We start from the raw sequence: 7,500 nt of genomic DNA on the forward strand, positions 1-7,500 counted from the left end.
GACCCCCAGGATTGGTGACCCCGGTGTGAGGGACCCCAGTGGTGGGTGAAGCATTGATGACGGGGCCCACTGGATGGGAGAAGCATGATGGGCAGTTGCGTAAGGGACACCATGAGTGTGTGAAGCGCACGGGTGCACTTCCCGAAGGGGAAGGCAGTGTGATGTAGTGACCATCACTAGGGTTGTGGGTGTGTTCTGACTAACATGCCAATGAGCCTGGCTCCTTGGTGTAGCGGTCAGTGCCCCAGTTTACTGCTCCAGAAGGTCTGGGTTCGAGTCCCAGCTGGGCAACTCTACTCCCCTTCGCTACAGTCTGTACTGTAGTGTGCATGCTTATGTATTGCTATATGTGCACTGAATATGGGACAGGTCACTCCTCCATAGTACGTATGTTTTCACAGTAAAAAATAGTGTTAATTCAACACTTCAAGTTGATTTAACATCACTAGAGTGTGTTTGGTCCCAGAGTACTGACTTGGAGTTGAATTAACACTGCATTTTTAACTGTGCCCTCTGCCATCATAATTGGATGGGATACAGAAGACAATTTCCCTCCCCCAAAGATAGTGTAGTACTTGTTGTAAGGAACTTCACATAACTGTTGCACTGCTGTACCTTTGATCTTTCGACTTCCCTAATCCGTGCTCTGTGTAGAGTTCAGTGCAGCTTTGAGAGAGAACAGTGAACCTGAGTCGCTGTCTCAGTAGCTCCACTAAGCCCAGGGTTTTGTGAAACACTGTAGTTGTAGCCACAACCCCCAGAGATGCAGACGTGTGGGCTAGCCCCTGGTTTTAGCCAGTGATACATTACTCTATTTACACACATTCACATGCGTATACGCAAGCATGCATGCACGCAGATGCTCGCTCTCTCTCTCTGTGTCTCTCTCTGTCTCTGTGTCTCTCTCTGTCTTTCTCTGTCTCTGTCTCTGTCTCTCTCTCTCTCTCTCTCTCTCTCTCTCTCTCTCTCTCTCTCTCTCTCTCTCTCTCTCTCTCTCTCTCTCTCTGTCTCTCTCTCTCTCACACACACATACACACACATACGAACACATGCTTCACTACACTTCCCAAATCCTGTCTGAGGCTCTAAAGTTAGAGCAGTCTGAATCCCAGTGTCCCGTCTGTGTCCCTCTGGTCAGAGGCATAGTAGCTGAGCAGAGACTATGGCTGACCAGAGTATAGTATAGTGAGGTCTGCTGTCTTGGCCTGCATCTCAATGAGATAAGGCCATCAGCAGTTACAGGGATTATTGGCCTAATCCCATGAGAAGGGGGGGAAATCCCACTTCCTTCCTTACTTCGCCTACAGCAGCTGGATTGGAGGGGTGGACATAGGTTGCATCCCTCTCTCTGTCTGTCTTTCTCTTTCTTTTTCTGTTTCTCTCTCTCTCTCATTCTCTCTCCTTCTCTCTCTTTCTCTCTCTCTCTTGTTTCTATATTCATCTATATCTGAATATCATTTTGTTACTGTTTAACTCGTTTTGCGTCTGTCTGTCTTCCTTCTTTATTCTTCTCTTCCTTGCCGTCTGTTGCGTATGAAAAGTGATTTGTATTTTTTTTTTAAAAATGTACCAGGTCGTGGATTTGTAGACTCTGTGAAGGTTTTGTAGGCTTTTCAAACGTCTGCCTGCATTGTTATGTGTGCAAGTCTTCACCTGGCATCAGGATATATTTCAGTGCTGTTGCCCGACAACCAGCCAACCTGTTGCAGCCGCACCCATCTGTCAGCACAGCACACTATTTCACCATCCCCATCATTGTGCGATCCTCAGCCTCCCGTAATTTATAGCTGGGGTGTCAAACTCATTTCAGTTCACGGGTCACATACAGCCTATTTGATCTCAAGTGGGCTGGGACAGTAATGTACTGTAACTTCGAAATATCACAAATTTCTGCTTTATCTAGGAACCACATTGCTAGACAGTCATCTCAAGGTGGATGACAGCGGAAGCATTCAGGAGCAGTGACTGTAAATGGTGATAAAAAAGTAATTTGTTCCCAAGTAGTAAAAACCTGAAATCCCAGATAACTGCAGCACATTTTGTAATGGGCTAGAGATTTACTTCTTATCTTGAGATTCTTGTTTTTATTCGCTACAAGTCTGGGGCCGGATTAAACCATCTGGCAGGCCGCATCCAGCCCACGGACCTTATGTTTCATACCCCTGCTTTACATTACATTACACTTAGCTGACGCTTTTTATCCAAAGGTACTTATATTTATTTACAGGGTATTGTTTACAGCCCCTGGAGCAATGTGGGGTTAAGTCCCTTGCTCAAGGGCACTTCAGCCATCGATGGTGTAGGGAGAGTTATGAGTGGGTATTGAACCTGCAACCCTCTGATCTAAAGCCCATCGCCTTACCCACTAGGCCATGGCTCCCCGTGTTTATGTAGAGAGCAGCCAACCAGAAACTAGCCGTCTGGTAAGGCTATAGACTGGCTTTAGTGGAGGGGAAACAGAGGTGAGCAGAATTTACCCAGTGCTTGAGTAGTCAGAGATTTCAGAGAGTTCCGTCTGATGAAAGTTTTCTCCACTAATGACTGGAGTGCATTAAGCAGCATATCAAACACTTGGGCTATATTGTGTTGTAATGACTTGAAATACTTCTAATGTACCAGAATCACCCTGCAACGTACATTTTACCATGTTGACCATTTCGAGCACCACTAACGAGCGGTACAGTTGAACTGTCAACGTTAAATGTCTATTTACTGTAAAACACTTCATTCATAGGTTATGGACTTCCTATTGTCATTTATCCTTTTTTTTTTTAAACACACAGCCACACAGCACAAACATCTCAAGTCGTCTGGAGAGCGGCTTAGCATTGTGGCACACATCTCTCTGTGAGGGGATCTGGAGGCATTAGGCAGGTGCAAAGCTGTCGTCTCCACTGATCAGATGAGGAGGTTTTAGCCTGTGTGGTGGAAGACCCAGGGCAAAGGAGCAACAAGGAGTCAGCCTTAACACCCCTGGAGGAGAACAGCACCAGCTGTCTCCCAATGAACACGATTGGATTAGTCTGCTGCTGCCAGCTTTCCTCTGGGTGTTTTCCTTTTCCATTTTGTTTTGTTTTGTTTATTTGTTCTCTTCTTTCTTTCCTTCCTTCCCTCTGTCTTCCTTCTTTCTTCCTTCCTTCTTTCGTCAGTCCACCCCTTCTTTCTTTCTTTCTTTCTTTCTTTCTTTCTTTCTTTCTTTCTTTCTTTCTTTCTTTCTTTCTTTCTTTCTTTCTTTCTTTCTTTCTTTCTTTCTTTCTTTCTTTCTTTCTTTCTTGTCTTTTCTGTCTCTCTTGTCTAAACCTGCCTTTAGGTTAAGTGGCTGTGCCCCACACAGTGGGCAGTAGGTAATTTGTGAGGTGACCTGCAGAGCATATAACTGTGGGCCATTATCCAGAAGGTGAACTCAAGAGCCCAACTACTGCTCCACTCGTGGCCCAAAGTTCACTCATCACCCCGGGCGTCCTAAGTCCCCTGGCATCTTTCCAAGAGCATCTCTCTCTACTATCTCAGTCCTAGCTCTCACTCTATCTCTCTGTCTCTCGGTCTATCTCCCTGTCTATCTCTCTTCCTATCTCTCAGTCTATCTCACTGTTCTCTTTCCCTTCTCTTTTGCTGCTTGTCTTGTGCTCACCTTCGTTCACTTCCTCCATTTTTTTCTCTGCTTTTTAACTGTCAGGTAGGCCTATTCGCCACCCATGTACCTAACCTTCCCCAACACTCGTCTGAACTTTCAACCTCTATCCTTCTGAATGTGCATCCACTCACATATTGTGTCACACGCACCCACGCACCAACACACACACACACACACACACACACACACACACACACACACACACACACACACACACACACACACACACACACACACACACACACACACACACACATACACACACACACACACACACACACACACACACACACACACACACACACACACACACACACACACACACACACACACACACAATGGCAGCCAACACCACATTCAAGGGGTCGCATATCCTCTCTCTCTCTCTCTCTCTCTCTCTCTCTCTCTCTCTCTCTCTCTCTCTCTCTCTCTCTCTCTCTCTCTCTCCCTCAATTTCCTCAGTTGAGTTACGTATGCATGCGCTAATGTGCTATTGTGCATTCCCACTACATCTGCTATAAAAGCCCAACAAAGCCAGTGTAACCAATGGCACCCACTCATCCCAATGGGATAAAAGGGATTTACTCAACAGCAGCACCCACTCACCTCTTTCTGTTCTTTTCACCTCCATTGTGGGAATATTCGCATAATGCATTCAATTTTCCATTTTTTTCATTCTTTTAACTTTAAAAAAAATGGCTGATGAGGTCTCTGCCGTGCGTTGCTTTCTCCACACACTGTCTGCCCACTCGCCGCCATTATCTGGTTGTTTGTCTTTCTGAAAACACCTCTTTTTGTGTCTGGCTCTCTCCTCCTTCTGCCTCCCCCCCCCACCCCTCTCTAACTCTCTCTCTCCAGTTGGTGAAAAAGATGCATTTTCCATGCACATTAGGTAAAGGTGAACATATACTGAATTCTTTGAAATTCCATTAGTACTGTACATGCAATGTCATAATGCACATTATAAAACAATGTGCACTATGAGCCTGCCACTTACTCTTCCCCTCACCATCCTTTCTCTTTTTCTCTCGTTTTCTCTCTCTCCCTTGCTGTTTTATCTCTCTAACACTCACTGTCACTTCTCTGGCACTCTCTCTGTTTCTCTCTCTCTCTCTGTCTCTCTCTCTCTCTCTCTCTCTCTCTCTCTCTCTCTCTCTCTCTGTCTATTGAAGATAGAGGGCCTTGTGGTGGAGATACTGTGCTGTATATACTGCTCCAGTTTGACTGGGGAGTGAATATGCTACTAGGCACTGGGTGGGCAATGGTAGTGGTGGAAGCAGCAGTGTTGGCACTGGTGGTGGCAGCAGCAGTGATGGTGGCAGCAGCAGTGTTGGCAGTGGTGGCAGAGAGAGTAGAGAGAATCTCTGGTGGTGGTGGTGGCCACACCACTGGGATGACAGTGGTAGATGTGGTGGGGGTAGCAGTATTAGCAGAGATTCTTTAAGTATATAGAGATATGCCAACATAATAGGTTTCTATGGGCACCTAACGTGACCAGGTTCCGGTCTGCCTAAAGGAGTGTGTCATAATGCTCCTAGAATGAATAGAACAGTCCTTAGGTCTGCCTAAAGGGGGATTTCCCCCCCCTGCCCCTTGCGACAATAGAACCCGGAAACAATGGGCCAATGGAACCTCTCTCTTATCTACTCTCTCTGGTATTAGTATTGGTGGGGGCAGCAGCGTTGGCAGTGGCTAGTGGTGGCAGCAGCATTCGTAGTGGTGGGCAGGGGTAGTGGTGGCAGCAGTGTGGGCAGGGGTAGTAGTGGGCAGTAGTAGTGATGGTGGCAGCAGAATTGGCAATGGTGATGGCAGCAGCAGCGGCATTAGTGTTGGTGGTACTGCTGGAAATTAATGAAGAGAGAGATGAAAGGCACGGGGGTAGAATGCAGCTCACTCTTTGCTGATCACCCTCCTGGGTCCCCCCCTGTCCCGCCTGGCCCAGTTCGGTTCAACTCAAGTCTTTGTTCAAAGGAAGCGATATTGAGGGAGGGAAGAGATGGAGGTTGTTTCAAGGGAGCCGATGTAGAAAAAAAGGAAACACTTCAAAACCCATTCCTGGCTGGAAGGCTGACAGAGAGGTAGAGAAGTAAAAATGTGGGCAGAGGTAGACTGCCCTGGATCAAGGTAGGGCCCGGTCTTTGAATTGAGCGCCATTTAGAACCTCTGAGAAGGTTGCTATAGAGAGACAGATGTGTCATAATGTTTTCCATGGTTTTGAAGCCAACTTTGCCTCACAGTTTGGCAGTAGATCAATGTCTTATGTTGGGTACAGATGTTCTTACTTGCAGAGATATTGAAAAAAAAAATGGATGAAGAAAGAAAGATCTAAAGAAAGAAAGATAGAACGATGATTAGATAGACAGATTGCTTCTGTTATTTTTTTGGTCTTCCATAAATCATACAACCCAACAACTTCTCTGTGTCTTTTTGTTGGTTGAATTTATAAGAGGCATAAATCATAACAGCTGTAATATTTGTTGGAGCATAATTTTCCTCTGCCACAAGCTAATAGACTGTTGCTAAGCGTTAGATGGACTGTCATGGCAACCTGTGTTAACTTTAGGCTTTCACTTTATCACCGGGGACAAGGTTAAAAACAACAGAAACACGAACAGAACAAAACATATATAGCTTTATTTTGGCGGCAATGAGTATGGTGCAAATAGCCCAGAAGATGTTTTCACATACAGTACACAGTATACAGAACAGCATACAGAAATGTGACAAGTTGTTTTCCCTTGTCTTTGCATAAAAAAGGAAGGAATATGAAATGTAGAAGCCTCATCAAAACAAAAGTGGGCACCAGACAAGCTCAGTTTTTTTTATATCCAGACAGCCATCACCTTAATTGTTATGCACACACATATTACACTGTAATTAGGACACGTCTAATGCATCTAATTATTTCGGAGAATAAGTAATAAAGGTCTGCACACTATTAAAAGCTCCCAAATATGAGTTTACTGACAAGACATCTTGGAAATGTTCTTCATTAATGTGCAATCATGGCCGAAATGTCTGAAACAGCAGACGAACAAATTGACATTTAGTAGTGTTAATCAGTGTGTGGAAATGTATTAAGTGACATTTATTGTGTATTCATGTGTGTTGTGTGCGATTGTGTTCATTTCCTGTTTTTATCTCCTTTTTCGATAATGCTTTCTGCACAGCAGCAACGTCATCAGGGACATGGTCCCCAGTGTTTTTAGCATTATTTCTTTGACATTGGATTTTTTTTTTTGCATTAGATTGGTTTTGATTTTCAATGACAGTAGCATGCCTCCATTTAAAAAAAAAAAGAATCTCCAAATGTGAAGTGGTAAAAATACCACAGGAGCATTACTCTGTGTCCTTCCACTGAAGCATCTCATTTCCCAGTGACAAAGCACTATGAAACTGTTGGTGGCTAAACTATTTGCTGTGTGAAGGCTGTGTGAAGAAACCCAAGGACCTACCAAAAGATCTGTCTGTACCTGATGAAAACACACTATGTGTTCTGCTGTGCCATGTACGTAGGTGTAGATTTCCTTGTCCCATGTCCCCTTGACAGATGTGAATGGACCAGTGGATCAGAAGGTGCCATTGGTTCCTAGAGATACACAGGATCCAAGATCCGGTTCCGGATCCAGTAGGATAATAGGGTTTTTCACAGGATCCGGATCCGGCAGGATCTTAAGCAGTGGATCCGGTATCCGACAGTTACCTAAAAATCAGGATCTGGTGCATCTCTAGCCTAGGTTTTTCAGTCAGTCTTTCACAACCCCAATTGCTGCATGGAATGAAAGAACTTTGGAAGCGGCCAGTGCAGGCAGTGTGGCAGTAAGCCAATGAGTCTAAAAAATAGTTCGAGCCAACGTAATAAAAAG

At 44.9% G+C, this 7,500-nt stretch overlaps 1 protein-coding gene across 2 annotated transcripts in view; it reads left to right on the top strand.

Annotated features, from left to right (window-relative positions):
- The window catches only part of plppr5b (phospholipid phosphatase related 5b), a 175,751-nt gene that overhangs the window by 105,158 nt on the left and 63,093 nt on the right, over window positions 1-7,500 (top strand). The gene's annotated exons all lie outside the window — the stretch shown is intronic.

Source organism: Engraulis encrasicolus, chromosome 9 (genome assembly GCF_034702125.1).
Source record: "Engraulis encrasicolus isolate BLACKSEA-1 chromosome 9, IST_EnEncr_1.0, whole genome shotgun sequence".
Classification (NCBI taxonomy): Eukaryota; Metazoa; Chordata; class Actinopteri; order Clupeiformes; family Engraulidae; genus Engraulis; species Engraulis encrasicolus.